The following is a 15,794-nucleotide window of genomic DNA, read 5'->3' as shown; positions in this document are numbered from 1 at the left end:
CTAGGAAAAACTCCCTAGAAAGGCCAATACCTAGGAAGAAACCTAGAGAGGAACCAGGCTATGTGGGGTGGCCAGTCCTCTTCTGGCTGTGCCGGGTGGAGATTATAACAGAACATGGCCAAGATGTTCAATGTTCATAAATGACCAGCATGGTCGAATAATAATAAGGCAGAACAGTTGAAACTAGAGCAGCAGCACAGTCAGGTGGAAGTTGAAACTGGAGCAGCAGCATGGCCAGGTAGACTGGGGACAGCAAGGAGTCATCATGTCAGGTAGTCCTGGGGCATGGTCCTAGGGCTCAGGTCAGTTGAAACTGGAACAGCAGCATGGCCAGGTGGACTGGGGACAGCAAGGAGTCATCATGTCAGGTAGTCCTAGGGCATGGTCCTAGGGATCAGGTCCTCGAGAGAGAGAAAGAAAGAGAGAAGGAGAGAATTAGAGAACGCACACTTAAAAGGTGGACTAAGTGGCTAACGTTAATAGGTAGACTATGTGGCTAACGTTAAAAGGTAGACTATGTGGCTAACGTTAAAAGGTAGACTACGTGGCTAACGTTAATAGGTAGACTAAGTGGCTAACGTTAATAGGTAGACTATGTGGCTAACGTTAAAGGTAGACTAAGTGGCTAACGTTAATAGGTAGACTAAGTGGCTAACGTTAATAGGTAGACTATGTGCTAACGTTAAAAGGTAGACTAAGTGGCTAACGTTAAAAGGTAGACTATGTGGCTAACGTTAATAGGTAGACTAAGTGGCTAACGTTAATAGGTAGACTATGTGGCTAACGTTAAAGGTAGACTAAGTGGCTAACGTTAATAGGTAGACTATGTGGCTAACGTTAAAAGGTAGACTAAGTGGCTAACGTTAAAGGTAGACTAAGTGGCTAACGTTAAAGGTAGACTAAGTGGCTAACGTTAAAAGGTAGACTCAGTGGCTAACGTTAATAGGTAGACTAAGTGGCTAACGTTAAAATGTAGACTAAGTGGCTAACGTTAAAAGGTAGACTCAGTGGCTAACGTTAAAAGGTAGACTCAGTGGCTAACGTTAAAAGGTAGACTCAGTGGCTAACGTTAAAAGGTAGACTCAGTGGCTAACGTTAAAAGGTAGACTCAGTGGCTAACGTTAAAAGGTAGACTCAGTGGCTAACGTTAAAAGGTAGACTCAGTGGCTAACGTTAAAAGGTATACTAAGTGGCTAACGTCAAAAGGTAGACTCAGTGGCTAACGTTAAAGGTAGACTAAGTGGCTAACGTTAATAGGTAGACTATGTGGCTAACGTTAAAAGGTAGACTAAGTGGCTAACGTTAATAGGTAGACTAAGTGGCTAACGTTAATAGGTAGACTATGTGGCTAACGTTAAAAGGTAGACTAAGTGGCTAACGTTAAAAGGTAGACTATGTGGCTAACGTTAATAGGTAGACTAAGTGGCTAACGTTAATAGGTAGACTATGTGGCTAACATTAAAAGGTAGACTAAGTGGCTAACGTTAATAGGTAGACTATGTGGCTAACGTTAAAAGGTAGACTAAGTGGCTAACGTTAAAAGGTAGACTAAGTGGCTAACGTTAATAGGTAGACTAAGTGGCTAACGTTAAAAGGTAGACTATGTGGCTAACGTTAAAAGGTAGACTAAGTGGCTAACGTTAAAAGGTAGACTCAGTGGCTAACGTTAATAGGTAGACTCAGTGGCTAACGTTAAAAGGTAGACTAAGTGGCTAACGTTAAAAGGTAGACTAAGTGGCTAACGTTAAAAGGTAGACTAAGTGGCTAACGTTAATAGGTAGACTATGTGGCTAACGTTAAAAGGTAGACTAAGTGGCTAACGTTAATAGGTAGACTAAGTGGCTAACGTTAATAGGTAGACTATGTGGCTAACGTTAAAAGGTAGACTATGTGGCTAACGTTAAAAGGTAGACTAAGTGGCTAACGTTAAAAGGTAGACTATGTGGCTAACGTTAAAAGGTAGACTCAGTGGCTAACGTTAATAGGTAGACTAAGTGGCTAACGTTAATAGGTAGACTATGTGGCTAACGTTAAAAGGTAGACTATGTGGCTAACGTTAAAGGTAGACTCAGTGGCTAACGTTAAAAGGTAGACTCAGTGGCTAACGTTAATAGGTAGACTATGTGGCTAACGTTAAAAGGTAGACTCAGTGGCTAACGTTAATAGGTAGACTATGTGGCTAACGTTAAAAGGTAGACTCAGTGGCTAACGTTAAAAGGTAGACTAAGTGGCTAACGTTAATAGGTAGACTAAGTGGCTAACGTCAAAAGGTAGACTATGTGGCTAACGTTAAAAGGTAGACTAAGTGGCTAACGTTAAAAGGTAGACTAAGTGGCTAACGTTAAAGGTAGATTCAGTGGCTAACGTTAAAAGGTAGACTCAGTGGCTAACGTTAAAAGGTAGACTAAGTGGCTAACGTTAAAAGGTAGACTAAGTGGCTAACGTCAAAAGGTAGACTCAGTGGCTAACGTTAAAAGGTAGACTCAGTGGCTAACGTTAATAGGTAGACTCAGTGGCTAACGTTAAAAGGTAGACTAAGTGGCTAACGTTAAAAGGTAGACTCAGTGGCTAACGTTAAAAGGTAGACTAAGTGGCTAACGTTAAAAGGTAGACTCAGTGGCTAACGTTAAAAGGTAGACTAAGTGGCTAACGTTAAAAGGTAGACTAAGTGGCTAACGTTAAAAGGTAGACTAAGTGGCTAACGTTAATAGGTAGACTCTGTGGCTAACCTTAAAAGGTAGACTAAGTGGCTAACGTTAAAAGGTAGACTCAGTGGCTAACGTTAAAAGGTAGACTAAGTGGCTAACGTTAAAAGGTAGACTCAGTAGCTAACGTTAAAGGTAGACTCAGTGGCTAACGTTAAAAGGTAGACTCAGTGGCTAACGTTAAAAGGTATACTAAGTGGCTAACGTTAAAAGGTAGACTCAGTGGCTAACGTTAATAGGTAGACTAAGTGGCTAACGTTAAAAGGTAGACTCAGTGGCTAACGTTAAAAGGTAGACTCAGTGGCTAACGTTAAAAGGTAGACTCAGTGGCTAACGTTAAAAGGTAGACTAAGTGGCTAACGTTAAAAGGTAGACTAAGTGGCTAACGTTAAAAGGTAGACTAAGTGGCTAACGTTAATAGGTAGACTCAGTGGCTAACGTTAATAGGTAGACTCAGTGGCTAACGTTAAAAGGTAGACTCAGTGGCTAACGTTAATAGGTAGACTAAGTGGCTAACGTTAAAATGTAGACTCAGTGGCTAACGTTAAAAGGTAGACTCAGTGGCTAACGTTAAAAGGTAGACTAAGTGGCTAACGTTAAAAGGTAGACTAAGTGGCTAACGTTAAAAGGTAGACTAAGTGGCTAACGTTAAAAGGTAGGACTCAGTGGCTAACGTTAAAAGGTAGACTTTTGTGGCTAACGTTAAAAGGTAGACTAAGTGGCTAACGTTAAAAGGTAGACTCAGTGGCTAACGTTAAAAGGTAGACTCAGTGGCTAACGTTAAAAGGTAGACTTTTGTGGCTAACGTTAAAAGGTAGACTAAGTGGCTAACGTTAAAAGGTAGACTCAGTGGCTAACGTTAAAAGGTAGACTAAGTGGCTAACGTTAAAAGGTAGACTAAGTGGCTAACGTTAAAAGGTAGACTAAGTGGCTAACGTTAATAGGTAGACTCAGTGGCTAACCTTAAAAGGTAGACTAAGTGGCTAACGTTAAAAGGTAGACTAAGTGGCTAACGTTAAAAGGTAGACTCAGTAGCTAACGTTAAAAGGTAGACTCAGTGGCTAACGTTAAAAGGTAGACTAAGTGGCTAACGTTAAAAGGTAGACTAAGTGGCTAACGTTAAAAGGTAGACTCAGTGGCTAACGGGCGAGTTTAGCTGTTACAAAGTTGTCTTGATGTTGCTATGCTTCTCAATGAAACTGACAGGGAAACAATGTTTCTGCCTTGTTATTAAGTGCAGTATAAACAATGTAGCTAGAATAAACTGGAAGCCTACTACAATAAATGTACCTTTAAATGTGTGGCTAACTGTTTCTAGAGACTCACAGTATACAAGATATTTCTCCAGCCAAACCTCAAAAAAGTTGATTCAAACGAATCAACTAATTATGATCTCTAATCTAGACTGGGGACTACTAGTTCTCTCTTCTTCCTGAAAGGAATAAAGGCACCATAAAATGTAATATGACCATTTTTTAAATTATTTTTAGTTTTTTTTTAGTAACTTACATCTCAGCCTTGACCTGGTGAACACACGTTTCTCTGTCTTCAGTTTGATTGAAGACCTCAATCTGTATTTTTGCATTGCGACTGAAAGATAGGAGGAACATCATGATGAAGATGAGCTAACTACTAGTTTAAAGCAATGACATATTGTTACACGAAATGAATGTAAGACAATAATACACACATTTACTTACACCTCAGATCATAGTGACTCCATGGAGGTCACACTGTGCGTGTGGTTTAGTAGGTGCCTTGTCGTGACGTGACTGTCATACATCTGATAGATGTTATTCATTTGATCAACTAACTACGTTTAATTGTTGCTCGATTTAAATTAATCATGTAACAATTATCTAATTGGGAGTTTGGGGCACCACGGGAAAGTTTTTTTTAACGAGTTACTATCTCCCGATTTAAACTCTAAAGATATATAGATATCTCTTACATCAATAAAAGTACATTATTAATTATTACCTCATCAGTCTCATTCTGAACGTCAAATAATCCTTGGATCCACAAGAACCCTTTCTGAATATTCAGCACAAATTCAGACAAATTGATTTAATAATTTATTTAATAACAAACTAAATTATAATACAGAATACACAATTACATGAGATAAAAAGTCCCTAGTGGACTGACACGATATGACGGCTTGTTACACATATGGAGATGGATGGGGGTAGGTAAAGAGATGGAAAGGGAGAGACGACTTATCGTTGTTACATTAGGAACCTACGCTCAAAGGAATAGTAATACTTTGCACATGAATCCCCGCTCATTCGGATATGAAATCCAATATATATATTTACGCGTAGCTGTCCTTGATCGTCGTCTCTCTATTGATCCACTTTCTCAAAAAGTGTTTGAGTGTCCTATCCCACTTCGGTGTGAGACTCGGCTGGTCTTGGAGTGTTCGTTAGAGTAGGTGCTTACCAGTCTGAGACTGAGAGTTACCAGTCTGAGATGGTGCTTCTTCATTCCAACCAAAGAAACAACAAAACAAAAAGTTTAGTTTAGTCAAAGTTCTTGGACCACCTTTACATGCACAGCTTGTCGTGGAAATTCAGAACTGAGAGAGACTTAGTCATTTCTTTAAAAAAATCATTTTTATTTAATATCGATTAATTATTGCAATAATGAAACCAGTCAGCCCACCACTATCTTGACTATCTTGACTGTTGAGCTGAGCAGCCTACCCTTTACAGACAATGCACAGTTTTTATAGCTGATACCCAGAATGCTTAGTCAAGATTGGTTCAACCCCTCTGGTTCAACCCCTCTCATATAAAATGTGGGGCACCATAAGCCACTTCAAGTTCATCCTCTGGTCATCTGCCTCTGGTACTGTCTCCCAAATGCCAGGATAATTAGGAATACTGAGGCCTTTATTCTGGTCCTCCAGGCTATCTCTATCTCGGTGACACCCAAATCATCTTTATGGAACAAAAGGAACATTTGTTGTGTAACTGGGAGTCTCGTGAGTGCAAACATCCGAAAATCATCAAAGGTAAACGATTAATTTGATTGCTTTTCTGATTTTCGTGAACAAGCTACCTGATGCTAAGTGTACATAATGTTTTGTCATGCTATCGATAAACTTAAACAAACGCTTGGATTGCTTTCGCTGTAAAGCATAATTAAAAAATCTGAGATGCCAGGTGGATTAACAAAAGGCTAAGCTGTGTTTTGCAATATTGCACTTGTGATTTCATGAATATGAATATTTTTTGTAATATTATTTGACTGAGGCGCTATGCTATTCAGCGGTTGCTGATGACAATTATCCCGCTTAAGGGATGGGTAGCGTCAAGAAGTTAAGCTGATTTAAGTCAAAACTGTAATTAGGCCACTCAGGAACATTCAATGTCATCTCTGACATCTCCAGTGTATATTTGGCCTTGCGTTTTAGGTTATTGCTCTGCTGAAAGGTGGTTTTCCTCTTGGACTTTGCCTGTGCTTAGCTATATTCATTTTCTTTTTATTATTAAAAGTTCCCTAGTCCTTAACGATTACAAGCATAAACATAACATTATGCAGCTTGAAAATATGGAGATTGGCACTCAGTGATGTGTTATGTTGGATTCAGGACAAAAATATAATTTCTTCGCCACATTTTTTGCAGTATTACTTTAGTGCCTTATTGCAAACAGGATGTATGTTTAGAATATTTTTATTCTGTACAGGTTTCCTTCTTTTCACTATGTCATTTAGGTTAGTTTTGTGGAGTAACTACAATGTTGTCGATCCATTCTCAGTTTTCTCCTGTCACAGCCATTAAACTCTGTAATTGGCTTCATGGTGAAATCCCTGAGAGGTTTCCTTCCTCTCCATCAATATTTGTAGTGACTGGGTGTATTGATGGTGAAATCACTGAGGGGTTTCCTTCCTCTCCGGCAACTGAGTTAGGAAGGACCCCTGTATGTTTGTAGTGACTGGGTGTATTGATGGTGAAATCACTGAGGGGTTTCCTTCCTCTCCGGCAACTGAGTTAGGAAGGACCCCTGTATGTTTGTAGTGACTGGGTGTATTGATGGTGAAATCACTGAGGGGTTTCCTTCCTCTCCGGCAACTGAGTTAGGAAGGACCCCTGTATGTTTGTAGTGACTGGGTGTATTGATACACCATCCAAAGTATAATTAATATCTTCACCATGCTCAAAGAGATATTCAGTGTCTGCTTTCGTATTTTTACCCATCTACCAATACGTGCCTTTCGTTGCGAAGCATTGGAAAACCTCCCTGATCTTTGTCATTGAATCTTGGTTTCAAATTCAATGCTCGGTGAAGGACCTTCAAAATAATTTAATGTGTGTGGTACAGAGATGGGGTAGTCATTCAAAAATGATTTAAAACACTATTATTGCAAACAGAGTTGGCCCAGACAACTTATTATGTGACTTGTTATTGTCATTTTTACTTCTTAGTTATTTAGGCCAAAACAAAGGGGTTAACACTTACTCAAGACATTACAGCCTTTCCTGGTCAAAAGTAGTGCACTATGTAGAACATAGGGTGTGGCCTCTTGTCGACTACTACGTTCCCGCCGTGGTATGAGAGGAATGCTGAGTCACACTTCCTGTTTCCTGTTCAATCTGAATCACTCAGGAAGCAGTTCAGGAAGCTGTAGGATCTGTCCTCTGGGTGATGGATCCAATCACCTGTCTTTTCTCTGCTCCTCAACAATTACCCCTGATTTCTTCCTAAATGCCACACTATTCCCTATGTAGTTCACTACTAACCCATAGCGCTTTGGTCAAAAGTAGTGCACTAAATAAGGAATTAGGGTGCCAATTTCTCGCTTTTACACAACCATTATAGGATCAAAACTTTAAATGGACTGGACTCTAGGGTGTTTGGAAGAATATCAATGGGGCGTTTGTAAACCTGGGTCAAATATATATATAATATAATACAGAAAGTCCCATTTCTGCAGATGATATTCAATAAATATAATGGCTGTTACTCTGAATATACCACCTCATTTTGATCAAGAACACTCTGCAAATAAAATAACCAGTGAGATCTGAGTTAGTGACTCAATCTGTGGGAAAGCTGTCATCTGTAACATCTGCGTCCAGCTCACACTCTCAAACACGTAGATCCCCTGAACTCAGCTCACTCCCCAGACCCCAATCACCTGAATTCTGATCACACACCTGTATGTCCTTATCACACACTATTTAGTTCAGTTCTTTGCACCCCCTTGCTGTGAGGCATTTCATCTTTCAGAGCTTTGGGTTTCCTGTGATTGACTCCTCCTGTGTATGATATTTTTGCCTGCCTCTAACGACACCTTTTGCTTATTCCCTGCCTGTAATAGTTTTTTCTGTTATCCACCTCTTGTCTGATCTCCTGGACTATGTTACTAGCCTTTTCCCTGCCTGTACTGCCCTTTTGGACCCCTGTGTATGACCTTCTGCCTGCCCCTGGACCCAGCTACCTGCCTCCTCCTGTGTATGACCTTCTGCCTGCCCCTGGACCCAGCTACCTGCCTCCTCCTGTGTATGACCTTCTGCCTGCCCCTGGACCCAGCTACCTGCCTCCTCCTGTGTATGACCTTCTGCCTGCTCCTGGACCCAGCTACCTGCCTGTGTATGACCTTCTGCCTATACTAACCACAGGGTGGACTGAAGTGATTAGAGTGGGATTCAGTACCTATACTAACCACAGGGTGGACTGAAGTGATTAGAGTGGGATTCAGTACCTATACTAACCACAGGGTGGACTGAAGTGATTAGAGTGGGATTCAGTACCTATACTAACCACAGGGTGGACTGAAGTGATTAGAGTGGGATTCAGTACCTATACTAACCACAGGGTGGACTGAAGTAATTTGAGTTGAATTCCATTGATCATTTCAGAGGTACTGTACCTTTTGTGTGTGTGTGATACACTCTTACATTTTAGCAGATGCTCTTATACAAAGAAACTAGTACGAGTGCATATCTTTTTGTTCTGGTCCCCCGTGGGAATTGAACCCACGACTCTGGTGTTGCAAGAGTCATGCTCTACCAACTGAGCTACAAGGTCATATAGTTGACATGTACACATACCTACACTAGAGGGCAGACAACCAACAGTACATGGTCCATGATGCTTTATACTCGACACTCACGGGAGAGGAAAATTACCAGCAGATTCATTCTTAGTCAATTCAGCAAAACAAAACAATGACTTTTTCAGTTTACAACCTGGACTAGCTCTTTCCTCCTCCTCACCTACACACACACACACACACACACACACACACACACACACACACACACACACAGACACAGACCTGAATGGGGGATTTATATTGTTCTTGCGGAACAGAAACAATTAACAATATGTCCTTCAATAATTCTTCAGCCAAGAAAAATCACTCACTTTATATCCCTGCTCTCACACTGTCAGAATGAATCAAAGAAACATAAGGAAGGCATCTTTCAGAATGTCGAACACCATAAGAGGGGGACAATAAATCTGGTAACGCTAGGAAGTGATGTTTTTTTTCCTATGGGAGTCGTGTAGTTTAGAACACTGTGTGTGTGTTTGTGTGTGTGCCTGTGTGTGTACAGCCTACATCCAAGGGGCCAACACACACACACACACACACACACACACACACACACACACACACACACACACACACACACACACACACACACACACACACACACACACACACACACACACACACCAATTTAAATATACTTGCATGTCACCAAATCATTGAATAAAACACAATGTTTTGTAGTTAGTGGTTATGGTACGAAGGTTTGGCTTGGAAAGATTTTTTTTCTTCTTCCCCCTGGTCACAGACAGCAGCAGTTGTATTTACGTTACTGAAGTCCACAAGCAAATGGAAAATGTGAGAAGAGAAGACCGTGTAATTATGAGAAGGAATTATACAACAAGCAAATGATCTGTGATGATGACGCTGTTTGAATGTGGTTGCTATGAAAGTGCATTGTGTTTGCAGCGATCAGTTCTGACCTTAAGTTCTTTTTTTATGTCTTTGTGTTCGGTTGATCAGGGCGTTGAGTTTGGGGTGGGTTGTCTATGTTCTTTTTTCTATGTTGTGTTTGGCCTTGGTATGGTTCTCAATCAGAGGCAGGTGTCGTTCGTTGTCTCTGATTGAGAATCATACTTAGGTGGCCTGTTTTCCACCATTTTGGTTGTGGGTTTTTAATTTCTGTTTAGTGTCTGTTCACCTGGCAGAACAGTTTAGTGTCTGTTCACCTGGCAGAACGGTTTAGTGTCTGTTCACCTGGCAGAACGGTTTAGTGTCTGTTCACCTGGCAGAACGGTTTAGTGTCTGTTCACCTGGCAGAACGGTTTAGTGTCTGTTCACCTGGCAGAACGGTTTAGTGTCTGTTCACCTGGCAGAACGGTTTCGTTTTCTCTTCGTTGTTATTTTGTGTAGTGTACAATTTTGGTCCTCCTCTCCTCTCCACCAATGAGAATCATTACGGGTTCTGTTGAAAAAACGTTTCTTAAACGGAAGCTAGAAGAACACAATGGGGATAAACATACCTGAATGTGTCCAATAGAAACTCTCGTTTGCAACTGTTGGACTAACGATTACACTTCTAGTTCAGCTAAATTGCAGGCAAAAGTGTGCAAGTTGACCGTGTCAGTGGTTGATACATTAAAATGGTATCTCGACCTGTGAATCTACGTTACAAACTTACATTTGTAGGCTAGGTTGTAGTAACCTCATGATGTGTACAGGGAAAATGTTAGTATCATGCAGTAGCCTATGGATATTACATTGAACTGGGTGAATATGAATGACAGTAACCTAAACCTGTCACTGTTACATTGAACTGGGTGAATATGAATGACAGTAACCTAAACCTGTCACTGTTACATTGAACTGGGTGAATATGAATGACAGTAACCTAAACCCTATTGATGTTACATTGAACTGGGTGAATGACAGTAACCTAAACCCTATTGATGTTACATTGAACTGGGTGAATATGAATGACAGTAACCTAAACCTATCACTGTTACATTGAACTGGGTGAATATGAATGACAGTAACCTAAACCTGTCACTGTTACATTGAACTGGGTGAATATGAATGACAGTAACCTAAACCTATCACTGTTACATTGAACTGGGTGAATATGAATGACAGTAACCTAAACCTGTCACTGTTACATTGAACTGGGTGAATGACAGTAACCTAAACCTGTCACCGTTACATTGAACTGGGTGAATGACAGTAACCTAAACCTGTCACTGTTACATTGAACTGGGTGAATATGAATGACAGTAACCTAAACCTGTCACTGTTACATTGAACTGGGTGAATATGAATGACAGTAACCTAAACCTGTCACTGTTACATTGAACTGGGTGAATGACAGTAACCTAAACCTGTCACCGTTACATTGAACTGGGTGAATGACAGTAACCTAAACCTGTCACTGTTACATTGAACTGGGTGAATATGAATGACAGTAACCTAAACCTGTCACTGTTACATTGAACTGGGTGAATGACAGTAACCTAAACCTGTCACCGTTACATTGAACTGGGTGAATGACAGTAACCTAAACCTGTCACTGTTACATTGAACTGGGTGAATATGAATGACAGTAACCTAAACCTGTCACTGTTACATTGAACTGGGTGAATGACAGTAACCTAAACCTGTCACTGTTACATTTAACTGGGTGAATGACAGTAACCTAAACCTGTCACTGTTACATTGAACTGGGTGAATGACAGTAACCTAAACCTGTCACCGTTACATTGAACTGGGTGAATGACAGTAACCTAAACCTGTCACTGTTACATTGAACTGGGTGAATATGAATGACAGTAACCTAAACCTGTCACTGTTACATTGAACTGGGTGAATGACAGTAACCTAAACCTGTCACCGTTACATTGAACTGGGTGAATGACAGTAACCTAAACCTGTCACTGTTACATTGAACTGGGTGAATATGAATGACAGTAACCTAAACCTGTCACTGTTACATTGAACTGGGTGAATGACAGTAACCTAAACCTGTCACTGTTACATTGAACTGGGTGAATGACAGTAACCTAAACCTGTCACTGTTACATTGAACTGGGTGAATATGAATGACAGTAACCTAAACCTGTCACTGTTACATTGAACTGGGTGAATGACAGTAACCTAAACCTGTCACTGTTACATTGAACTGGGTGAATGACAGTAACCTAAACCTGTCACCGTTACATTGAACTGGGTGAATGACAGTAACCTAAACCTGTCACCGTTACATTGAACTGGGTGAATGACAGTAACCTAAACCTGTCACTGTTACATTGAACTGGGTGAATATGAATGACAGTAACCTAAACCTGTCACTGTTACATTGAACTGGGTGAATGACAGTAACCTAAACCTGTCACTGTTACATTGAACTGGGTGAATGACAGTAACCTAAACCTGTCACTGTTACATGGAACTGGGTGAATATGAATGACAGTAACCTAAACCTGTCACTGTTACATTGAACTGGGTGAATGACAGTAACCTAAACCTGTCACCGTTACATTGAACTGGGTGAATGACAGTAACCTAAACCTGTCACTGTTACATTGAACTGGGTGAATATGAATGACAGTAACCTAAACCTGTCACTGTTACATGGAACTGGGTGAATATGAATGACAGTAACCTAAACCTGTCACTGTTACATTGAACTGGGTGAATGACAGTAACCTAAACCTGTCACCGTTACATTGAACTGGGTGAATGACAGTAACCTAAACCTGTCACCGTTACATTGAACTGGGTGAATGACAGTAACCTAAACCTGTCACTGTTACATTGAACTGGGTGAATATGAATGACAGTAACCTAAACCTGTCACTGTTACATGGAACTGGGTGAATATGAATGACAGTAACCTAAACCTGTCACTGTTACATTGAACTGGGTGAATGACAGTAACCTAAACCTGTCACCGTTACATTGAACTGGGTGAATGACAGTAACCTAAACCTGTCACTGTTACATTGAACTGGGTGAATGACAGTAACCTAAACCTGTCACCGTTACATTGAACTGGGTGAATGACAGTAACCTAAACCTGTCACTGTTACATTGAACTGGGTGAATGACAGTAACCTAAACCTGTCACCGTTACATTGAACTGGGTGAATGACAGTAACCTAAACCTGTCACTGTTACATTGAACTGGGTGAATGACAGTAACCTAAACCTGTCACTGTTACATTGAACTGGGTGAATGACAGTAACCTAAACCTGTCACCGTTACATTGAACTGGGTGAATGACAGTAACCTAAACCTGTCACTGTTACATTGAACTGGGTGAATGACAGTAACCTAAACCTGTCACTGTTACATTGAACTGGGTGAATGACAGTAACCTAAACCTGTCACTGTTACATTGAACTGGGTGAATGACAGTAACCTAAACCTGTCACTGTTACATTGAACTGGGTGAATGACAGTAACCTAAACCTGTCACTGTTACATTGAACTGGGTGAATGACAGTAACCTAAACCTGTCACTGTTACATTGAACTGGGTGAATGACAGTAACCTAAACCTGTCACTGTTACATTGAACTGGGTGAATGACAGTAACCTAAACCTGTCACTGTTACATTGAACTGGGTGAATGACAGTAACCTAAACCTGTCACTGTTACATTGAACTGGGTGAATGACAGTAACCTAAACCTGTCACTGTTACATTGAACTGGGTGAATGACAGTAACCTAAACCTGTCACTGTTACATTGAACTGGTGAATGACAGTAACCTAAACCTGTCACCGTTACATTGAACTGGGTGAATGACAGTAACCTAAACCTGTCACTGTTACATTGAACTGGGTGAATGACAGTAACCTAAACCTGTCACTGTTACATTGAACTGGGTGAATGACAGTAACCTAAACCTGTCACTGTTACATTGAACTGGGTGAATGACAGTAACCTAAACCTGTCACTGTTACATTGAACTGGGTGAATGACAGTAACCTAAACCTGTCACCGTTACATTGAACTGGGTGAATGACAGTAACCTAAACCTGTCACTGTTACATTGAACTGGGTGAATGACAGTAACCTAAACCTGTCACTGTTACATTGAACTGGGTGAATGACAGTAACCTAAACCTGTCACTGTTACATTGAACTGGGTGAATGACAGTAACCTAAACCTGTCACTGTTACATTGAACTGGGTGAATGACAGTAACCTAAACCTGTCACTGTTACATTGAACTGGGTGAATGACAGTAACCTAAACCTGTCACTGTTACATTGAACTGGGTGAATGACAGTAACCTAAACCTGTCACTGTTACATTGAACTGGGTGAATGACAGTAACCTAAACCTGTCACTGTTACATTGAACTGGGTGAATGACAGTAACCTAAACCTGTCACTGTTACATTGAACTGGGTGAATGACAGTAACCTAAACCTGTCACTGTTACATTGAACTGGGTGAATGACAGTAACCTAAACCTGTCACTGTTACATTGAACTGGGTGAATGACAGTAACCTAAACCTGTCACTGTTACATTGAACTGGGTGAATGACAGTAACCTAAACCTGTCACTGTTACATTGAACTGGGTGAATGACAGTAACCTAAACCTGTCACTGTTACATTGAACTGGGTGAATGACAGTAACCTAAACCTGTCACTGTTACATTGAACTGGGTGAATATGAATGACAGTAACCTAAACCTGTCACTGTTACATTGAACTGGGTGAATATGAATGACAGTAACCTAAACCTGTCACTGTTACATTGAACTGGGTGAATATGAATGACAGTAACCTAAACCTGTCACTGTTACATTGAACTGGGTGAATATGAATGACAGTAACCTAAACCTGTCACTGTTACATTGAACTGGGTGAATATGAATGACAGTAACCTAAACCTGTCACTGTTACATTGAACTGGGTGAATGACAGTAACCTAAACCTGTCACTGTTACATTGAACTGGGTGAATATGAATGACAGTAACCTAAACCTGTCACTGTTACATTGAACTGGGTGAATATGAATGACAGTAACCTAAACCTGTCACTGTTACATTGAACTGGGTGAATATGAATGACAGTAACCTAAACCTGTCACTGTTACATGGAACTGGGTGAATATGAATGACAGTAACCTAAACCTGTCACTGTTACATTGAACTGGGTGAATGACAGTAACCTAAACCTGTCACCGTTACATTGAACTGGGTGAATGACAGTAACCTAAACCTGACACTGTTACATTGAACTGGGTGAATGACAGTAACCTAAACCTGTCACCGTTACATTGAACTGGGTGAATGACAGTAACCTAAACCTGTCACTGTTACATTGAACTGGGTGAATGACAGTAACCTAAACCTGTCACCGTTACATTGAACTGGGTGAATGACAGTAACCTAAACCTGTCACTGTTACATTGAACTGGGTGAATGACAGTAACCTAAACCTGTCACTGTTACATTGAACTGGGTGAATGACAGTAACCTAAACCTGTCACCGTTACATTGAACTGGGTGAATGACAGTAACCTAAACCTGTCACTGTTACATTGAACTGGGTGAATGACAGTAACCTAAACCTGTCACTGTTACATTGAACTGGGTGAATGACAGTAACCTAAACCTGTCACTGTTACATTGAACTGGGTGAATGACAGTAACCTAAACCTGTCACTGTTACATTGAACTGGGTGAATGACAGTAACCTAAACCTGTCACTGTTACATTGAACTGGGTGAATGACAGTAACCTAAACCTGTCACTGTTACATTGAACTGGGTGAATGACAGTAACCTAAACCTGTCACCGTTACATTGAACTGGGTGAATGACAGTAACCTAAACCTGTCACTGTTACATTGAACTGGGTGAATGACAGTAACCTAAACCTGTCACTGTTACATTGAACTGGGTGAATGACAGTAACCTAAACCTGTCACTGTTACATTGAACTGGGTGAATGACAGTAACCTAAACCTGTCACCGTTACATTGAACTGGGTGAATGACAGTAACCTAAACCTGTCACTGTTACATTGAACTGGGTGAATGACAGTAACCTAAACCTGTCACTGTTACATT

The sequence above is a fragment of the Oncorhynchus kisutch genome, linkage group LG12 (genome assembly GCF_002021735.2).
Source record: "Oncorhynchus kisutch isolate 150728-3 linkage group LG12, Okis_V2, whole genome shotgun sequence".
Classification (NCBI taxonomy): Eukaryota; Metazoa; Chordata; class Actinopteri; order Salmoniformes; family Salmonidae; genus Oncorhynchus; species Oncorhynchus kisutch.
Note: the sequence above shows the minus strand (reverse complement) of the source record.